The sequence below is a fragment of the Planococcus citri genome, chromosome 4 (genome assembly GCF_950023065.1).
Source record: "Planococcus citri chromosome 4, ihPlaCitr1.1, whole genome shotgun sequence".
NCBI classification, from domain to species: domain Eukaryota; kingdom Metazoa; phylum Arthropoda; class Insecta; order Hemiptera; family Pseudococcidae; genus Planococcus; species Planococcus citri.
In genome coordinates this window covers 52,033,116-52,055,382 of record NC_088680.1, presented here as the reverse complement: position 1 = coordinate 52,055,382, position 22,267 = coordinate 52,033,116, and the positions used below count along the sequence as shown (strand labels likewise).

Genomic DNA, 22,267 nt, shown 5'->3' with positions numbered 1-22,267 from the left:
TGGAAAGTGGATAAAATTCATGATAAAATATGTACCGCAACTTTTTGTGAACAAATTTTGCAAAAATCACCTAAATTATCAACGGTGTCTAAAAATCGGCCAAATTTCAGCAAAATTGAACAAAATTTTACAAACATTGCATAGTACGTCCTTAAAACTATACAAGACTTACAATTAATCAATTAAAAATGGCCAAAAAATATCTAATAAAATATCCCAAAATTGGAGACAAATTTAAAAAAATCACCCCTTTAAAAATTGGCTACGAATAATATTGGTCAAAAATGATCAAAACTGAATGAAAATTTCTTCGGGATTTCATAAATTATTATCAAAATTATCAGATAAAGTTGATGAAAATTGCTGTAAAATGATGAAAAATAAGCAAACCTGATCCAAATTTCACAAAAATTGTTTAAAAATTTACTAAAGTACATAAGAATATAGGCACTTACTTGGATACTAATGACTCAATTTCTGCATAAAATTACAAAATTTTGCAAAGAGCATCTACCTAATAAATACCTGTCTACCTATTTCAAAAAAAAATCTAAAAAGTTGATAAAATATCATGTAAAATGGTATGACAATTTTCGAAAACACTGCAAAATAACCAAAAAAATCAGTTTAAATTGCGAAAAAGTTGTGAAATTTGAAATTAAGCAAAATTTGATAGAAATTGCTTATAACATCGTTGAAACTTGTAAAGACTTCATTGGAACCAAAAATCATAAAATCACTCAAAATTTGAACAAAATCTGTCAAAATTGCATAAACTATCATAAAAATTATAAAATAAGTGACACCTCATCAAATAAAAATTGCCATAAATTGGAAAAAAAGAAATGGTATTAAATTTGAAAGAATTGCTCTAAGTATGTACTTATCATAAAAATACTGCAAATCAACGAAAAAAAATCAGTGTAAATTGCAAAAAAAAAATTGAGTGAAATTAGGCACAATTTAATGAAAATTGATTGAAACATCGTTAAAGCTTGTGAAGACTTCACTAAAACAAAATATCATAAAATCGCTCATTTCATGGCTCCAGCGATGACACAGAATCCAAAAGGCACGAACATCTCTTTTTTGTGTAGTTGAAAAGGGATGGGGAAGGGTTGAATAGTCGAAACCTCCAAAAGGAACTTTTAGGGCACTTCGTGGATATACATATATACACTGCACCAAATTCCAGCCTCCTGCGCCTTTTAGCAGCTGCAAAGGGGTGAGGAGAGGCTGAGAAGTCAATACTCCTCAAAAGGCACATCTGAGTTACCCCTTTGATGTACATGCCAAATTTCAGCCTCCTAGATAAATTTGAATATGTGAGGGGGCGTGACATAAGATTTTTCAAGGTCAAAAAAAATACAAAAAAATCCGGTTTTCTCCCTTTCAAATTGCTCTACGAGGCTGATTTTCGGATATACATAATATAATTATATAATATATCATACCTAGGCCTACAACTTTTGATTTTCTATTGATTGGTTTTTAGTTTGAATTTTTCATCCCTCTTTACCTCATCCCAAAAGTTTAAACATCCACGAATATTGACTCAAGTTTCGGTCATTATGGAGCCCCCAGCAAGTTTAAATTTTCTCCAAAAATTTCGATTGCTTTGAAATGGGCAAAAATGAACTTGAGTACAACATTCGAGTATGTATAATTTTGCTTGGTGTTTTACTACTTATGAGTAACCCTATCGACCGCCTTAGGATGTTCTTTTCACACTGCAGCTACGTTTTTTCAACGATGAAAAAAAATGTATATTTAAATAGGGGCCCGAACTAATGTTTCTTCGAAAACCTCCTTTAATTCGTTTGTTTTTAGAAACGATCTTCTATTAAAACGAAAAGGAAATTAAAATGTTTTCCGGGAAATAAGAAACTTGTCAAGTCAAGCACTCCGCTTTACGTATAACGCGTATAACTATCGCTCTCATTAGGGTATAATATAAAATAAGCTAAAAGGATTTGTAAAAAAAAAAAAAAAAGGCAACATAAATTAGTAATTAGGTAAAAGAGGTGTTTATATTCTCGTTTGGAAAAAATAATTTTGGTAATTTTGTCGACTAATGAACTCGCGTCGAGCTAACAAAAGGGTGGGTGACTCGCTCGTGGCAATGGCAGCTATATCTAGTCGCATCGACTCGATGAAATCTTTCAGCTTTGATTCGACTTCGTATTGCGTAGATACACTCTGTAGTCTGTCCTATATACTATAAGGGGAAATTAAAAAGTCACCATTTAAAATAATGAACCCCCATTCAAGGAACCTATGGCCGGAAATAAGCTTTTAGCCGAGTTTCACTTCGCTTATGGATGGAGTTGAAGAATTATAGCCAAAAAAATTCGCCGCGAAATAGTCAATTAACGAAGGAAAATATAGACCTCCGCGACGACGAAAGCGTCGTCGTTAATTAATTTAGATTGCGCTCGAAAGGAGTAGAATTTCGTTTGGCGTTAATCGAAATTCGTACTGAAGAGATTTTCAAGATGAGTGTTTCGCGTGCTCGGTGCTCGGCAGCGGCAGTCGGCTCCATCCCATCCGTAAAAATAGTATGTCTTAATCGCGAAATGATATTAAAGACCTTGTAGGTTCATTAACATGTATTCATGCAAGTCGCTAGAAATTGTTATTAATTCGTCAACGATATATACGAAGAAAACTGTGCGAATTTTTTCGTTCGGAGGTGTCAGTTGTAGGCGTGCTACGAGTCGTCATCGTGACGACGAGACGCGTGCGAATGCGACGATCAAACACGTATGCGAGCAATTTACATAAGCATGAATAATTGTTAAGTTGCGCGCAAATATTCTTCGATGATGTTTTGGCAGAAGTGCAGAAAAGGTGTCGGTGTCAGTATTTTTCTTTTCTGGTTATCATTCATCCTGAAAACAAACTTTTATAGCGAGCGAATTAAATTTTTCAAACGTTACGAGTTAAAGTAAATTTCTCGCAGATTTAGACGAGAATGACAAATTTCGATATCTGTTTTTTTTTTATCGCAGCTGCGGTAGCTTCCTTGATTTTGAGAACGGGTTATTTTGGTGTAGATTTTTTAAAAATTCGTCTTCAAAAGTTGTATGTACATATTTGAATTATGTTAGAAATCAGAAAAACAATCAGTTGGATGTATAATTTGCGACTATTTGTAGGTCTCGCACTTTCATTTTTTTAGCCTGACTTTTCTTAGAACAAAGGAAAAATAAGGCTTATACCTACAGCCCATCGTGATTCCGGGATTGAGGTTGGAATCAATCACAAAATTCGTTTTGGGATCCCAGGAGTCCCAAATCGATGAATATTCTGCATGGAATATCCAAAAAATTGTTCTAAAGTGAACTCCAAACGATGTGATGAAAGTTCCTACTCTTCAAGTACTCTCTTTGGCAAAATAATGTTCAACGTTTTTAAATATTGAATCATTATTTTTATTTTGTTATGTTGTTTTTTTAATCTTAAGAACAGAAGCCCTAGGTATAAATACGTATTTGTGACATTTTTTAAACATCAACTCAGTCTGACTATTTCAACCGTTCTCCGAGAAGTAGGTATTTGGTACAGGATGTGTCTAAATTTTGAAACGACTCGATGTAAGTTTGACTGTTTCTGCTGCACTTTTCTTTTTTTTCCAGCTGAACTATAAATCCAACTCTCTGTACATGCAACTTTTCTTGAAAATTTTCCTTACAAAGGAGGAGTCCCGATGAGGCCACTTTTTGGACCCCGCAAAGTTATTGACTCGTCTACTCTTAAAATGTTGTAATAAATGTCCCAAATACGAATCCGTAATTAGTTAACCCAAAATGACCATTTTTTGGGCTCCAGGGGTTCCCAAAGTTGTGAATAAAAAAATAATATTAGGAACCACTGAGTATTATTTTCAAAACTTTTATAAGCGTAAAATATCTGTTTGAACCCAATAAACTTTATGCGATGTGATTCTTTTATTTTCGACCCTCGGGAGCAGAAATTGGGGGTTTTGATTTTTGGAAAATTTTGGAACCACTATTTTGAACCAACCTCTTTGAACCCCGCTAAAAAGCTTTCTACAGTTTATTAGTATCTGAAGGACCTCCATCCTTCCAAATTTTGAGCTCAATAAAATTTTCCGCTGGTACTCAAAAATCCAATTTTCGAATTTTTGGTAATTTCAATATTTTGGGAGCCCCTGGAAAGCTGAAAATCTGCGATTTGCGCCAAACGTAATGTTTTAAGGTATATATTCCATTATCTAGATGAAAAAGTTCAATTGAGCTCCCTTTATATTTGTAACTTTGAACCCCTTTTTTAGAGGCCCCCACTTTAGGCACCCCTAAAAAAGGTGTTTACGCATATTTTTTCAAATAAATTGAAGAATTTAAGTTTGAAACACACTAGGAAGAGATCGATAATTTTTCATTTGATTTCGTCTGTAACTTTCAAAATTGAGCTTTTTTGGGCCAAATTCTGAGATTTTTCTCTTCGAAAAAACGTTTAAATCACGTTTTCACGATTTCGCAACGAAGTAAAATCTCAGAATTTGGCCCAAAAAAGATAAATTTTGAAAGTTACAGATAAAATCGAATGAAAAATTATCGATCTCTTCCTAGTGTGTTTCAAACTTAAATTCTTCAATTTATTTGAAAAAATATGCGTAAACACCTTTTTTAGGGGTGCCTAAAGTGGGGGCCTCTAAAAAAGGGGTTCAAAGTTACAAATATAAAGGGAGCTCAATTGAACTTTTTCATCTAGATAATGGAATATATACCTTAAAACATTACGTTTGGCGCAAATCGCAGATTTTCAGCTTTCCAGGGGCTCCCAAAATATTGAAATTACCAAAAATTCGAAAATTGGATTTTTGAGTACCAGCGGAAAATTTTATTGAGCTCAAAATTTGGTAGGATGGAGGTCTTTCAGATACTAATAACCTGTAGAAAGCTTTTTAGCGGGGTTCAAAGGGGTAAGTTCAAAATGGTGGTTCCAAAATTTTCCAAATCAAAACCCCCCAATTTCTGCTCCCGAGGGTCGAAAATAAAAGAATCACCTCGCATAACGTTTATTGGGTTCAAACAGATATTTTACGATAAAAAAGTTTTTGAAAATAATTATCAATGGTTCCCAAAGTTCTTTTCTTATTCACAACTTTGGGAACCCCTGGAGACAAAAAAATGGTCATTTTGGGTTAACTAACCATGGATTCGTATTTCGGACATTTATTACAACATTTTAAGAGTAGTCGAGTCAATAACTTTGCGAGGTCCAAAAAACGGCCTTATATCGGGACTCCTCCTTCTGGTCAAAAAACCGCTTAATTGAGCTGTCCACCGATCATAGGTACCTAATCTATCCATCTAACAACACTTTCAACTGTTTCTCTAAATACTCGTATCTAGTCAATTTTTAAAATATTGCTCTAAGTGAAGGGACCAGCTGAAATTCATGGAATGGGTCAATTTGACATTAGAATTAAATAACTTTTCAACACCCCCTTCCCAAATACTAAAATTTTTTGAATCAGAACCAAAACGTTTAGGATGACTTTTTGAAGTCATCGAAAGTTGATAACTTCTTGGACATTCCAAGTACAGTACTTATTAGAGACAACCTAGATAACGCGTTTTAAAATCAATAACCATTTTTGGAATTTATCACAATCTCTCAGCTCATCTTACACACGCTGAAGAATGAAGAAGAAAAAAAAAAGAAAAATAATTTTTCTATTTCGTTAAAAATAATAAATGTTTAGATATATATGTAATGATAAATAAAAACGAGCTGTTTTTTTCAACATAAAAATACAACTAGGGTACCTCTTGAATACGACTTTTGGCGAAATTTTCCCCTTGAGAACAGCAAACTGCAGCGCATCGCGGTGTGATTTTTATTTATAGATTCGCTATACAGTATGTTACGTTTTAACCACATATTTATACAGGGTGTACTGTAAGAATAAGCTCTCCTACAAACGGATGAGTAGGCAACTTATTCCGAGTGCAAGTACGTATGTTTGCCCAACCTACGATTTGAAGGGGCTCAATTAATGCTCGTAGTATGATTTTTTTTGATTTCGCTGTACGTAGGATGAGTTGCCTAACTCACCAGTTCTCGAAGGAGGTTCAATGGGTCATTCGTTACGATACACCCTGTATGTAGTGTACGAAAAATCATCTGTATGCGTTATTTTTCGAGGTAAGTATATAGGATACGGGACGATCGCTTTCGTGACAATTTTCACATGTATTTTAATCATCGTCGAATAAAATGGAGCAAAAGTTTAGCCAGCATTACGTCGATAATATTACCAACTATGTCGCAAGTTTTTATTCTTATACAACATACACATAGTATAGCAAGCAGATATACCCTAGCACCTAAAATATCCCATATATTTCAAAACGAGATATGTATAGCTAGGTACCTAAGAAGTTAGCGAGTTGGTATGTTTCGTCATACAGCCACTTATGTCACAATAGAGTTTATAGTTTGGAAAAGTTGAAATGCGCCGGTATAATGGGAACTTGCTATAAGTTAAACAAATCGAATGATCGAGGAAATACTATACAAACCATCCATACGCTGTACAATATACATTTACTACGTATACCTACCTACTCTATCGTACATAATATAGTACAACCTAAGTCGTAAATTTTCGTCGCTACGATGAGTGATTTTATACATTGGGGAGTTTTTTTTTTCGTGCTTTTTATCTTATGTACGAGTATAGTACATTGTGTGGCAATAATAGAGAAAAATGTTGGAAAATCTTACGTCTAGTAGGTAGCTGTAGTACACCGCCATCTTGTGTTTATCGTAATTACCGCGTTAAAATGTAAATGACCGTTTGCATTTAGAATGCTCGCGAAGAACAGGAGCAGAAGAAAATATCAATCAGTACTTGACACCGCTGGATGTTATGTCTTGTAAACGGTATTTTGTAAGGGATTACTTGTTTCAAGAATGTACATACAAGTGGATCATTCGAAGATAAGATTGATAGAGGTGTCATCATTGAAAAGTTTAAACACATAGTTTGGTACGCGCACTACATTGTATATAGCTCAGAGGTAAAGCCAATGCGGCGATGTTCGTTTTAAACGAAGTGATGAAGTACGCAGATTAATCAAAAATATTATATTTCGTTGTGTTTTCATCGCAACAAGTGCATAGAGACAGAGAGCTGGAAAAGGAACGTGTATGAATTCTATTCGTATTAGGTAGGTAGTTTGGCAGTTATGTACTTCATTAGATGATAATCGATGTTGAATCTGTTTTCGTTAATCGATTTTCCATTTTTGGATTGCATTTCGATTTGGCCTTTCCTTTCTAAATTCTGAAAACCTATCCATCTTCGATATTTTCGAGTATAAAAATCATTGATTCCATTTTTTCAAAAATATTTTGGTTTTAACCTGCTCATCACAAAAAAAACTCATTTTTTGGTATCATTGAGGTAAAAGTTTTTATTTAAAAAAACGCATTCAAGAGCATTTGAAAATATCACTTTCCGGAAGTACTCGTACTATTATGGTATGTAAGGAAAAATATCCAATAAAAAATTTTCTGCCTCAACTTGCTTTATTTGAAAAAATTTCATGCAAAGTTGCATAACTGTTTTTTTCATTTTTTTTTTTTTTTGATATTTTCAACGTAAAAACTTTTAAGTAAAATGAAAAATGCACGAGAATAGGAAAATACCACGTGTTCTTAGTACCTTGGCTTGAAAATAAAAATATTCAAAAAAAATTTGCCTCCACTTTCACCCTTTTATAAAATTTTTAATTTCATATATTTCTCTTCAGAATATATGCAAGCTATATGAATCTAACCAACCAGAAAATTCAATTCAGCGTCCTAAAAAAGCTATACATTGATACTATGTTGAATTTTTTGAAATTTCATGTTTTGCACCCCCCCCCTCCATCCTTTTGGAGGGCTCATTTCAAAGTCAAGGTGAATACTGAATATTCATACTAAAATCTACTTCAGCGGCCCCAAAAATCCCCATTACGATTCCCATGACGAATTTTTTGAATTTCATGTTTTGCAAACCCCCCCCCCCCTTGAAGGCTCATTTCGCGGTTAAAGGGTATATGAATGCAAAAATCAACTTCAATGACTTGAAAAAAAAACAATTTCGATACTCTTGTCAAATTTTTTGAAAAATTGCATGCTTTGCACCCGCCTCCCTCCTCTCTTGAGGGCTCATTTTGAGGTGAAGAGGAAAATAAATGTCAAAATCAACACCAGTGACCTCAAAAATCCCCATATCCAAAATTTTACAGGGTTTTCTTTAGAATTAGATTTTTGGCTGCTACTTTTTCATTTCATACCACTGTGGGCAGTTGAGAGCCAATGCGGGCTGGGGTAAATGTAATTTGCCTGGGGGTAAATCATTTTTTGGGACAAAACTGAATAATCGTTTTTTGAGAGGGGAGGAGGAAGATATTTGAAATTTATGGACTGATACAGGGGGAAAATATTAATTTTGCCAATTGATATCGATGCTCGGTGGTGTAGTGGGTTGAGCCACAGCATTCTGAACAAGAGGTTGTGGGTTCAAATCCCACTAGAGACGCAGGCGTTAACGTGTAATGTATACATTGTAGTGCATTTAACATCTATTACACATTAAGCTCCGAGCACCAGAACAGCAGGGGCAACAGAAATGCACGCAATCTGTTGCCGGTATCAAAAAGCTATAACTGGTTTGAGCAACTATAGGTAGTGATGATTATGGAACTCAGGGTTGTAAAAACCAGGCTAGTGATGTATGACCCGGTTGGCAAAACGGCATTTTTTAGACAGTGCATCTGAATAGGGATCTGACTACATATCAGTCAGAATGTATTTTCTGACTGCCAAAACGGCAATATCTGACTGTGGTTCTGAGTGTGGATCTGACTAGTCAGATCCACGCTCAGATCTCCACTCAGTCTTCTGACGAGTCACCGCCATCTTGGAATTTCAAAAAAATACTTGTTTCTGATTGGTTGATTGTAGTCAGACTGCGAATCTGACTGTCAAAACGGCAATTTCTGACTGCAGAAATGATTAGTCAGACATCACCAGAAATGTGCCAATCGGGGAGCTACTTTGTAGATAGCGTAGAAAGCAACAGTAAACTACTACGTGAAAGCTCAAAGCAACGTCGATTCCCTAGAATATTCGCAGTGGCATAGGCATTTGCCTCACCCTGTTAGGGTATCACAAAAATGCGATTTCCAATGTCCTGTAAAGGATAAGGAACCACGACGACGAATTGATATCATCTCCATACAACATGTGCTATTCAATGGGCTTGGAATCAATAAACATGGCAAAAGCAGAATTCTCCAGTTGGTGAAACAACAGGGAGGAGTGGCACCCTCACAGAAAAATACTACTAGTTTTTTTTTCACTAGTATGTATTTTCGTATTACTAGTTTTCTACTACTAGTTAAACCACTAGTAGTACTAGTAGTTTCCAACTAGTAGTAGAAAACTAGTAATACGAAAATACATACTAGTAAAAATTACTACTAGTACATACATGTACTACTAGTATTGTCACTAGTAGTATCATCATATATCACACTAGTAGTTTATTTCAAGGATTAGAGGAGCACGCCACCACTCATGGTTGACTACTACGGGTTTGAAGTAAAATATTAAGGTTGATCAAAAAAATTTTTTTTCAATTTTTAAAATTTTTTTGCAATGTATTTGAACAGGAATAAACAAAAACGATGATTTATTAATGTTTTTCATTTTTTTAAATGAGTTTTTTCAATTTTTCTCAAATTTAGTGCATAGGCTAATAAATTAATAATATTTTACTCATGATTACCCAAACTTTGATTGTAACTAATTTCATACTTGGTTATGAAAATTAAAATTTTTCTAAATAACAATTCGCAAAGCGATTTTTTTTCTATTAAGTACTCATTTTTTTCCGTTCCTCTCCCCTCCCCTCCCCCTCGGAGGGGGCTGGTGCCTCGAAATTTTTTTTTCATTTTTCAACTGGAATTTGAGTTTTATTCTTAAAAATGAACTTTTTTCCGGTCTTCTTCTCTCCCCTCCCCCTCGGAGGGGGCTGGTGCCTCGAATTTTTTTTTACCTACTCATTGTCATTTGTTTACTTACTTATTTATTCATTATTTTTTGTATTTATTGAGCTCCCAGAAATGAAGTTGTAATCAATTTTCAGATTGATTTCAATCATTACCCATAACTAGATAATTCTGACAGGACCACAATTGAAATTTTTGTAATAGCCCAATAGGTAGGTACATATTTAAAAAGTAAAAGCTATACCTAGTATCATCAAAAAAATCAGACCTGTCCAAATCAAAAAAAAGAAAAAAAGAAAGATCGAAGACATTTGAAATTTTAAAAATGGGTGACTTGAATAACAATTTTTAAAAAGTTCAGTAAAATAGGTATCTACCTATCTACATATTATGTGATAGAATAATAATAAAAAAAAATTTCAATAGGTACAGTGTTTCCACATTTATAATTTTTTGACCTGTGGTTTTTTAGCTTTTCAAACAAAATTGACAAATTTTTGCTCCCAGAAAACTAGTTGGTTTTTCGAATACTATTAGTACTTCTAATAACTACTAGTAAATTTGAATTTGAACTTGTAGTTTTTGCAGAATTCTACTAGTGAAATAAAAGTGATTTTACTTACTACTAGTACTTCCAAAATACTACTAGTGAACATAAATTGAAGGGTTCCTTTCCAAGTCGGCCTAAGTCCATTTTTATCATTTTTGAGTTAGCAGCGCCATCTGCTGGTACAGGTTGGTTAACACCTTTATCACCTTGTCCCAACACCTGGCGTTACTTTTTTCGCTCAGGAGCGCTGTTTTGCCGGCTCGAAAAAACAGCTGATTATTCCAAAGTGGCCTAAATCATACATTTTTTAAGAATTTGTATACAAGTGCGGTTGTGCCGGTTTTTTTTCAAGTTTTTCAACGATTTTCGAGAGACGAAATTTGAAGGTGCTTCGAATGAAATTGTTTCAGAAATGTATTAAATTAATGATTCGTGAATTTTTTTTTGAAAAAACGCGTTTTTCAGCTCTTTTTCGAAATTTTTAACATCAGATAATTCCAAATGGGCCTAAGTCCACTTTTTCTGACTGTTTGACGCGCTCTGGAGCTGAAAATACGCAAAATTAAAAAAATACCAATACGGTACTTTAAAGCAGAAAGATCAAGCTTCACAACCATATAATCACATCATTTATTATTGAAGCGGAAGGGCGAGAAAAACACTTATTTGTGTTTTTCTCGAAACGAAAAAAATGGACTTAGGCCGACTTGGAAAGGAACCCTTCAATTTATACTTGTAGTTTTTGCGAAATACTACTAGTAAAATAAAAGTGATTTCACTTACTACTAGTACTTCTAAAATACTACTAGTGAACATGAATTTAAACTAGTAGTTTTTGCCAAATACTACAAGTGAAGTAATTTACTAGTAGTATTTTTGAAATACTACTAGTGAATTACAAGTATACTAGTAGTTTTTGCAAATACTAGTAGTATTTTTCCGTGAGGGCAAGCTGAGGGCCAACCCTCTACATAAATACGGATTACAAACAAGAATGCATAAGAGCTGCAGAACACCAACAACTCACTCATTCTAGCCTCATGTAAGCGTGGAGCTTTAGAGTGAGAAGGTGAACACCAGCGCCTAAAAACTGTCAAATTCGGCTAAAGGAGTAAACCACAACAGAAAATCACGGTGGAAGGCAGTGGGAAACCAACACCATTACATTTTCCTAGAATTATATGGACATCAATTTAGCAATGGCCCTAAGTCTCCGTCAGGCTGATCCTCATCCACCAAGGCAGCCGGATGGCCAGTGCGAAGAATAATATGGGGAGTCAAAACAAGGTGGAACAACATAAACGTCACAACCTGGAATGTAAGAACTTTGTATCAAATTGGAAAACTTGCTAATGTAATTATGGAAGCCAGGAGATTACCATATACAACTTATAAAAATTTTCGTTTTTTGTTTTGGATTTTTACGAACCCAAATCTGAATTTTTAAATTTTGAAACAAGAAACAAATGGGCCTGAGCGAAACAAGGGCAAACGTTTTTGAAAATTTGATTTCAAGGGACCTAAAAACAATGTTTTTTTTAAAAAAAGTTGATTTTTGAAAAAAAGATGACGAACATTTTTGAAAATTTGTATTTTGAGAGAATTAAAAACGAACCTTCTCATGCAAGGAGTTTATTGTTTGGCTTTAAAAATTTTAGAATTTGAAAGATTTTTTTTAGGATGTGGATTTTGAAAAAAAGAAAGCGAACAGGCCCTAGTGAGGGCCAAAGCTCTTGGTAATTTTAATTTGGAGAGGCATAAAATGTTACTTTTTATACGAGAAGTTTTCACTGCAGAACTCCAAAAGTTGAATGATATTTTTCTTTAGAAATTCCAATTCTGAGAATGGAAAGGCAAAAGCTTTAGAAAATTTGTGTTTTGAGAAATAAAAAAAAACGAAAAACAGATTTTTCTTTCATCAAAGGCCGTTCTGTTGCTGGGCCCTCCAGAAAGCGCGGGGGCAAACTGGTCTCTTTGCCCCCCTCTCGGCAGCCCCGACTATACGTACTCCTGTAAATATACATAGTTCGAGTACGTCTTTAGCATTGGCCAATTCAATGTCGAAAATAATGAAAAGGATAAAATAGGTACCGATTTTCCAAAAGATAGTAGGTATTCGGTTTGATGACTCGAAAGGTCAAGAAGAGCTGTGACGAGAAACCGTGGCATCGGTAGCAGCGCAATTGTTCGTCTCGTCGTTATCCGTGTGGGGAATCTTTTTGAAATTCTTTGAAACAGCACGCGAATTTTCTCGCTTCACTTTTGTTGCTTTGTGTGAGAAAATTTAAAATCTTGGTTCTTTGAGTTGACAAGTCTGAAAAACGATTTAGTATATCTTTTCCACTCTATATGTACTGTAAAAGATATTGAAGCTTCTATTCTCTACTCGTATTCCACGATTTAATTTCCCCACCACCTTTTTCCATCGCTGAATGAGAATTTCCATATCAGTATAGTGATTTTCGTACACGAAAATAACCCCTGTGTAGCGTATAAATTACACGGATTAAATACCTTACTCGTATCTGTTCGATTTTGATGATACTAAGCATACTATATAGGTAGATGTATCTTACTTTGGGAACGAAAGAGTGCAAAAAATTTTATTGTTTCGAATTACACTCTTTTACTAAAGGGCAGTAGTGTGTTTAAAAAGGAAGCACTTTTCCCCTAGGTTTGTGGTCAAGTTTATGTAGTTCATTAAATTTAAAACTTTCTGTTAGAAAATTTATCGTTTTGGTTAAATGTGTTTGGGCTTTTCAATGAGTTTCCTCTACCCTTCTAATACACCAAAAGGATACTCGTCGCGGAGATGATTTCGACAGCTAACAAATCTACACCCTTAACAATTGCAGCACTATAGGCTATACGAGTAGACAGTTGCTTTCGTCTCGTAACTTTATAGGAATCGCAGTGCTAACAACAGAAAAACATGGTGAACTGTGGGCAATGTTGCCAAAAATTTACGTTTACAGCCCACCTCTAGGCTCTCATTGAAAGAAAATTTTCTCCGGTTTGCCATCGTGGTTTTGTCCACAACAGATTTCCACGTAAATTTGCTTCTAGCCTATAAAATCATGAAGAAGTATCATTTTCATAGAAATTCTTCAAAGTTGTAGAAAGTATCATAAAACTTGTAAAACTCGCTTCACAATTGTTACTATAAATTGATGAAAAATCAGCACTTTCGAGTCGAGCCAATTAATTTAGTGAAATTGTGAATTTGGAGTAAAATTTTGCAAAAATGCACAATTTTTAAAGAAATGATGGAGACTGAACAATTGCAGAAAAATTGACCAAATATCACCAAAATTTAATCAAATCTGGCGTAAATTAATAATTGAGTAAAATAAGAATGAAATTTGCCTCCCTCTCCCCCGAAAAGAGATGAAATTTTGACGAATTTAATTGAGCAAAAATGTCATAAGAATAGTTAAAACTTGAAAACAAATTGATGGAACATTGAAAAAATTGAGCAAAATATTGTAAAAATACTTACTCAAATTTGAAAAAAAAAATTGAAAAATCGAACAAATGTTAAGTATCAAAATTTAAGGAAATAAAATAACGAAAAAACCACATAAAAAACTTTCAAAACTGTAAAATTTACATTAAAATTACATTAAATATGCTGAAAATTGATGAAATTGACAACCGATGAAAAAAAATTAATTCCAATGAAAGATCACGCCAATCCCCAAGATTTGAAAAAATTACTCACCATGCAAAAATAATGACAACCGATGCAAAAAAAAAGGTCACTATTCGACCAGTTGTTGAAATTTAATCCTTGATTTGCGTACACGTAGACGACGAGTTAAAATTGAAAAAAATCACGTTTTTTTCCCTTAACGACAAATGGCACATAATTCATTTGACATGAAATTAACTCGAGCAGCGAACCCTTTTCGTTTGATAAAAGCTGTAAAAAAAAGTGATCCTTTGAACGAATCATTCATTTCATCGTTTTAATATGGTCGTATTTTAATGAAAAATCTCGCCGACCAACCCTGAATTTCCGGCTCCGTTGCTCTGAAATTGGCCCATTGACAACGTTTACGAGTAGGTATGTCGCACGACCCATACAATTAATTCACCACCAAACGTAGGTAACGTTAACTTGGTGGAAAGAGAAACGTATACAGCCGTATCTCCTTTAAACCTACTGTACGAGAACCATGTGGACAACCAACTCGATTTGAAAAAATTATTCGCAGTTAATCGTAAAAGTACCCACCTAGAAGAAAAAAAAGGGGGAAAGGGTAGCGTCAAAAGTATTTTATTTCCAAGTGTACACTCATTGCTTTGGCACCTTTACAAGAAATTCGTGTTATTAACTATTAATGGTTAAATTACAAGCTATCTTAAACGTCAAAACACCAAAAATTAAACACGTGTTGGAACTATTTTTTCATTTCGATTCATTTACCTTTTTTTAAAAAAAATTTGATTTAAAACATCACGATAGGTACTTACTTGCATTTGAATTAGATGAGCTAATTTTATTTTTCAGAATAACATTGATCTTTCATTGACAAAACACACATGCCATATACGAGTATTCCTATTGCTGAGGTATGTCTAACTTTATTAGGGGTACTGTTGTCGACATACTCTAGTCGTTGTCGTGTTTAAAATGACGAAAACGCAAACGATGGAAAATTTCTCACTAAAATTACATATGTAGGTGTTGTTGTGTTTTCCCTTTTCATTCATAATAGTGAACTCGCTCTACACGCTTGTTAAATATTATCTTCTATTACACTATGGCCGTATTATTGTTTGTATAAATTTTAACGAGCCTGCTTCTACAACACACATTACTATACATAAAGATATATGGTCCGTTTAAAAATTTGTATTGTGCTAGGCTCGGCCTTTACTTTCGTGCGAATTCACGCAGTGTACCTACTTTGAAATTTGCAACGAGCAATTTTTCACGTAGTTTGCCAAGTTTTCCAAATGCCTGCAGCGCGTATACCTTGCGGTATAATCGTAAATGGAAATTCAATAAGGTGGACCGTGGTGAGAAATTTCTCATCATTTTCACGTACTTATTCTATAGTAGCTCAGTTTTTACAGTCGATCTGACCGAAATTTCAAGTAACTTGATTATTTAATGTCGACGTTGGTCGTTAGAGAATAAAAATGTATCTATAGGTTACTTACCTAAATATGACAATACATAGTAAAAATTTTGTGAAGATCAGTATCATACGTTGTATCCACTTTTATAAGGATGGAATTAATGTATGTGTGGGTATATTCGATTCACTTTGTGCAAGATAATATATTACATTATGCTCAAATTCCAAGATTCTCAAATTTTGAGTACCTACTTAATGTCTTTTTTCTCGTTTAAAAAAATCTTCCAAGTCTATTTATAATTCATAAAAATTGAAATCTGTCAAGTTGAAATTTTAGGGAACAGATGGAGAAAATTATTTTGGTAAATCCTGGTGACTTGCTAGTGACAAAATTCACCAGAAGTCACCAAGTCGGTTTTTCGTCTTTTTATGCCGAATAAATAGTCAAGACATCACATAAAAAAAGTAAAAAACTCACTTGATGACTATTGGTGAATCTGCCACCAAGAAGTACCACAATTCACCGAAGAGTAACCACACGTTCAAAAAAATTTCAAAGGCCATGAGAACATTAGGGTGTTTTTTTCTCCTGCAATTCACCATACAAAAGACAATAAACCCAATTGGTGACTTCTGGTGAATCTGTCACCAAAAAGTCACCAAAATCCACCAAGAAGTCACTAGGCATTCAAAAAAATTTTAAAAGGCTCTGAGAAAATCCTTGTGGGTTTTTTATCATAAAAACACCTTAAAAATAGTCAAAAACCCACCTGGTGACTCCTGGCGAATCTGTCACCAGAACTCCACCAGAATCCAGCAAGGAGTCACCAGGGATTCAAAAAATTTTCAAGAGCTCTGAGAACATCAGCGTGGTTTTTTCATCATAAAAACATCTAAAATCAAAGTCAAAACCCACTTGGTGACTACTGGTGAATCAGTCACCAGAAGTCACCAGAAGTCACCAGAATCCACCAAGGAGCTACCAGGCATTCAAAAAAATGTGTAGGGTCATGAGGACATTCTGGTGATTTTCATCAGCATAAAAACACCTAAAAAGTAGTCGAAACCCGATTTGGTGACTCCTGATGAATCAGTCACCAGAAGTCACCAGAATCCACCAAGGAGTCACCAGGCATTCAGAAACATTTTCAAAGTCTCTGAGGACATGTTTGTAATTTTTCATCATAGAAACACCTCAAAAAAATTCAAAAAAATTTTAAAAGGCTCTGAGAAAATCCTTGTGGGTTTTTTATCATAAAAACACCTTAAAAATAGTCAAAAACCCACCTGGTGACTCCTGGCGAATCTGTCACCAGAACTCCACCAGAATCCAGCAAGGAGTCACCAGGGATTCAAAAAATTTTCAAGAGCTCTGAGAACATCAGCGTGGTTTTTTCATCATAAAAACATCTAAAATCAAAGTCAAAACCCACTTGGTGACTACTGGTGAATCAGTCACCAGAAGTCACCAGAAGTCACCAGAATCCACCAAGGAGCTACCAGGCATTCAAAAAAATGTGTAGGGTCATGAGGACATTCTGGTGATTTTCATCAGCATAAAAACACCTAAAAAGTAGTCGAAACCCGATTTGGTGACTCCTGATGAATCAGTCACCAGAAGTCACCAGAATCCACCAAGGAGTCACCAGGCATTCAGAAACATTTTCAAAGTCTCTGAGGACATGTTTGTAATTTTTCATCATAGAAACACCTCAAAAAAATTCAAAAAAATACTTGGTGCCTTCTGGTGAATCTGTCACCAGAACTCCACCAGAATCCAGCAAGGAGTCACCAGGCATTCAGAAAAATTTTCAAAGGCTCTGAAGACATCCTTGTGATTTTTCATCACAAAAACACCTCAAAAATAGTCAAAAACCCACTTGGTGACTCCTTATGAATCTGTCACCAGAATTCACCAGAATCCATCAATGAGTCACTAGGCATTCAAAAAAATGTGTAGGGTCATGACTCATGAGGACATTTTGGTGATTTTCTTCAGCATAAAAACACTTGGAAAATGGTCGAAAACCCATTTGGTGACTCCTGGAGAATCAGTCACCAAAAGTCACCAAAATCCACCAAGGAGTCAGCAGACATTCAAAAAAAATTTTAAAGTCACTGAGGACATCCCCGTGATTTTTCATTATAAAAACACCTAAAAAATAGTCCAAAACCCATTTGGTGACTCCTGGTGAATCAGTCACCAGAATTCACCAGAATCCATTAATGAGTCACCAGGCGTTCAAAAAAATGTGTAGGGTCATGAGGACATTCAGGTGATTTTCTTCACCATAAAAACACCTCAAAAATGGTCAAAAACCCATTTGGTGACTCCTGGAGAATTGGTCACCAGAATTCACCAGAATCCACCAAGGAGTCAGCAGGCATTCAAAAAAATTTTTAAACGCTCTGAGTACATCCCCGTGATTTTTTCATCATATATAAACACCTAAAAAATAGTCAAAATCCCATTTGGTGACTCCTGGTGAATCTGCAGTCACCAGAATTCACCAGAATCCATCAATGAGTCACCAGGCGTTCAAAAAAATTTTCAAAGGCTCTGAGAATATTCCTCGTTATTTTTTCATCATAAATCCGCCTAAAAAAATTCTAAAACTCACTTGATGACTTCTGGTGAATCGGTCACCCGAACTCACCAGAATCCACCGAGGAGTCACCAGGCATTCAATAAAATGTGTAGGGCCATGAGGACATTCAGATGATTTTCTTCACCATAAAAACACCTCAAAAATAGTTAAAAACCCACCTGGTGACTCCTGGTGAATCTGTTACCAGAATTCACCAGAATCCATCAATGGGGGGTCACCAGGCATTCAACAAAATTTACAAAGGTTCAGCGGACATCCTTGAGATTTTTTAACCATAAAAACATCTCAAAAATTGTCAAAAACGCAATTGGTGACTCCTGGAGAATTGGTCACCAGAATTCACTAGAATCCGTCAATGAGTCACCAGGCATTCAGAAAAATTTTCAAATTGTCTGAGGACTTCATTGTGATTTTCCATCATAAAAACACCTCAAAAATAGTCAAGAACCCTTTTGGTGACTCCTGGTGAATCTGTCACCAGAATTCACCAAAATCCATCAATGAGTCACCAGGCGTTCAAAAAAATTTTCAACGGCTCTGAGAATATTCCTCGTTATTTTTTCATCATAAATCCGCCTAAAAAAATCTAAAACTCACTTGATGACTTCTGGTGAATCGGTCACCCGAACTCACCAGAATCCACCAAGGAATCACCAGGAATTCAATAAAATATCTAGGGTCATGAGGACATTGTGGTGATTTTCTTCAGCATAAATTCACCTAACGAAAAGTCAAAAACTCACTTGATGACTTCCGGTGAATCGGTCACCCGAACTCACCAGAATCCATCAAGGAGTCACCAGGCATTCAATAAAATATCTAGGGTCATGAGGACATTGTGGTGATTTTCTTCAGCATAAATTCACCTAACGAAAAGTCAAAAACCCACTTGGTGACTTCTGGTGAATCTGTCACCAAGAAATGACCAGAATTCATCAAGGTGTCACCTGACGTTCACGAAAGTTTTCCAGGGCCATTAGAACATTCTGGTGATTTCTTCATCATAAGTTCACCTAAAAGAAGATAAAAACTGACTTGGTGACTTTGGGTGAATCTGTCACCAAGAACCAAGAAGTCGACAGAATTTACCAAGGTGTCGTTTGACATTCAAGCACGTTTTCCAGGGCCATGTGAACATTCTGGTGATGGCTTAATCATAAATTCACCTAAAAAAAAGATCAACTTTCACTATTTGGAGTTAATGGCCTTATTTTTTCATTTTTTAAATTTTAACCTGTATAGGTATTCAGAGGAGTGTACACTTTTCGAGGAACCGAAATTTGGTACATTCACGTATTATGTAAAGTTGTAGATACATTCTCTATTTTTTTTTTTCAAAATTTTAAAATCGTAATTACTACATAGTAGAACGAAACCCAGATAAGTTCGTCAAATTGTCAAATTCCAAACCAACGATTGCGCGATTGACGAATATCTTGCACGCGCAATGTAGGTCTAGGTACCTAATACCTATACTCGTATTTCGAAATACGAATACGAGTGGTAGGTTTCTAAAGTCACGTATCCAGAGCATGTCGATGTACTTATTCAGGCACACGGTATGCTTTGATGAAATTCCCTAATGAAGAGCAGCAAATATTTAAATTAAACAGCCATGCCAGAATATATACGTAGATTACATAGTTTATGAGCATAATGTTGATTAAAAAGCAAAAAGGCCCAATGCCAAATACTAACGTAGGTATACAATCTCACAGGCCCATGTACATATACGACTTAAAAAGAATAAAATCTTGGGGTTATTTACGTACGTTCCAACTTCCAAGTGTATTACCTACATATTTTGTTTATATTTGCGTCATCCCCCTTCTATGTATTTCTGCCTCGTTTCGTTTTTGAGAAACAACCACGTTGAACTGTGTTATGTACAAACTTCAAAATGCCCAAATATTTCTCTCGTATAAATATTGATACGAATGCTAATTAATAATTTAAATTCGGATTATTATATTATTGTAAATATATCCGGCATCCAGCTATATCTACTGCTAAGTATTTAATCTGTCAACACGAGCAATCGTTCTAATACCCAGCAACCCTCTCGAGTCGAATGTCGATTTCATTATTTATATGGACAACGTTGAAAACCCCAAGTATATAGGTATTATTCGTCAAGATGAAAAAATTTTCCAAATCAGTTCACCAATAAACGTGAAGTTTATTACGTCAAACGATCTCGCAACTAATCCGAATCACTTCGGGGGGTCTGAACAGAAAAATGAAAAAGCACAACGCCATACACCGTGTAAATCTCAGCTCAGGGGTTTAAAAAACATAAATGATTTAATTTTAGCCGGAGAAAAAATTTAATTAAAACCAAATCTGCTTTTGTAACTTTTTCAACGAAAACGTACTCTCGTAGGTACTCGAATGTATTTACATTTGAAAGAATATTTCGTTTAATAAATTTAAATTAGAACCGTTGACATTTTCGTTTAAAAAAGAATTACGCCGAATAAATTGTGTAGGTATCTCAAATAATCAACACTTTATACCTTCGTTATTCTACATTCTACTCTGAAGCAATTGCATGGTATTTTCATATCGTACTATCTGAATAAATAATCGCGCCTTTCCAATTTAAAAAGCTCTGTGTCACTTGCCAAAAATGCGAATAGACTTCATCCATACCGGGATATTAAGAAACTATCATAAATCACTCCTAAAACTACGATTCTTCGGTACACCCTTATATAGCTAATACTCATTCTCGAAAAGTGAGCTGATAGTGTTTCGTTATTCTAAACATTTGTGAAGGAAACAACAGGGCTTACAACTTTCGATTTTTTTTCCTTTTTGCTTTCACATGTGATGGTTGGTTGTTTCTCGAATTCGACGTCGTCGTCGTTAAAATCAACAGTTGGATTGGAAGGTTCATTATACTCTCATGGCCAAAACCTGACTGATTTTTTCACTCCCTTCCATAGATTGTACACAATTATTAAAAGCCCTAATAGGTAAGTATATAAAGTAGGAATAACCAAGCTTAAGAGGAGAGGGAGGGAGATCATACATGAGAGTTTTTTCAGTGTCCAGGAGTATATTATGATTATTTTTTCTTATCAAACTTTGGACACGATCTTACGATCTCACTTGTTTTCATTGGAATACAAACTGTCACGTCGTAAAGGTTCGCTCATCGTGACCGCGAAATTCACGTGGAAAAACATCAACTTGGAAAATAAACAAAAAAACACCCTGGCTAAAATAAAAGTTGAAAACTTAAATTTCAATTTGAACTCGCGTCGCTCGACGCGACAGCCTAATCAAATCTCAATTAGAGCTGTTAAAGTTTGTTGAAAAATTCACATTTTCTTAAGAATAATTTTACAATGGTGACGCTGCAAACAATCTTATCTAGGTGCTCGAAACATTTTCAAAACAACTTTCAAACAACTTTGATAAATTTTTCATCCATTATACAACGCGTCGAGTTTTTCTAATGAAAAATTCACGAATATTCTTTTCGCAGGTAATTACCATTCATGATGGGAGAGTGAGAAAAAAAATGGCAATTTAAAAAATATTTCCCAGCTTGCTGGGGTTTCGTTATATATTATTAGCCCTATATACCTTGGTATAAGGTATTCGATATCGTCTTCGTGGTGCTGCAAAAGTTATCGATAATGTAGTAAGAGAGAAGATTGCGAGAGTTTGGCCACTAATGAAACGAGAGTGATACCGTTTGGTATTCTCATCGAAACCCTTTAACAGCTGACCTTGGTATTCTACGTAATTGCTCGGATAATTATTCGACCTTTTGGTCATTCTATTTTCGAGCTAATTTTAAACTCTTCTTCTTTGTTCGCAGGATTCAGAAATCGAGATACTTGAAAACTACCTAGCTGTATAGTTAGATACCTGAAATTAAAGACGTTTCGTTAAGTGAGTACCTATTCAAGTATAATATTATTTGGTTACGTTTACCTATTATTTCCATCATTTGGCTAACCTTTTTTA

General features: G+C 34.9%; 1 protein-coding gene across 4 annotated transcripts in view; it reads left to right on the top strand.

Annotated features, from left to right (window-relative positions):
* Positions 1–22,267, top strand: part of LOC135844985 (cardioacceleratory peptide receptor-like) — a 295,508-nt gene that overhangs the window by 10,066 nt on the left and 263,175 nt on the right. For all 4 annotated transcript variants that reach the window (XM_065363405.1, XM_065363408.1, XM_065363406.1 and 1 more), the window contains exon 2: positions 22,119–22,192. The gene's annotated coding sequence lies outside the window, so the exon portion shown is untranslated. The remainder of the gene's footprint in view (positions 1–22,118; positions 22,193–22,267) is intronic.